Below are 615 nucleotides of genomic sequence, written 5' to 3' on the forward strand. Positions count from 1 at the left end.
TCACAAATATTGTCGTAAGTTGCAGATGGCTGCCCCACTTCCTAATTCAGCTCACACAGCGTCTCCCAACGCTTTGGAAATGCGTCTCGAGTGAGCTCCGGCGGCCGCGCTCACCACGTGGATCCCCACTTACTACCACGCCGGGCGGGGGTCAGGATCGGGGAGCCCGCAATACATTGTTCCCAGAGCGCGCTCGTCCCCCAGCCCCCCAGCCCTGCCGGCGCACCCGGAGAGGGGTGAAGGATGGCGCTTGACTTGCGGGGAAGCGATCTGTGGTTTGCTGGTTCTTAAATGGTGGGCTCCAACGTAGAGATTGCGCAGCCCCTCCCTTCCCAGCTCCGGTGTGAATATTGCCTGTGTTGAGTGATTTCTCTCCTCTCTGCCTCGGCTTCCCCTTCCCTCTGTTCTTGCAGCCCTTCTCCCCAGCCCCCTCAAGACACTTTCGGGGATGCTGAGCGGGTCGTGCGTGGGGGCACCCCTGCTGTCGCCAAGGTGCAGGTCCCACGCTGCATCCCGACGTTGATTTATGTCCAGGCCTCCCCACGCCGCTCGCATTACTCTGGGCCAGCCTGAGATCCAGGCCCGAGGGCACCCCCCCCCCCCCCACGGCTGTCG

The 615-nt window shown here is 62.9% G+C and overlaps 1 protein-coding gene across 1 annotated transcript in view; it reads left to right on the plus strand.

The window, feature by feature from the left end:
• The window catches only part of PTCH1 (patched 1), a 59,341-nt gene that overhangs the window by 1,815 nt on the left and 56,911 nt on the right, over positions 1-615 (plus strand).

Source organism: Ursus maritimus, unplaced genomic scaffold, assembly GCF_017311325.1.
Source record: "Ursus maritimus isolate PB19 unplaced genomic scaffold, ASM1731132v1 scaffold_34, whole genome shotgun sequence".
NCBI classification, from domain to species: domain Eukaryota; kingdom Metazoa; phylum Chordata; class Mammalia; order Carnivora; family Ursidae; genus Ursus; species Ursus maritimus.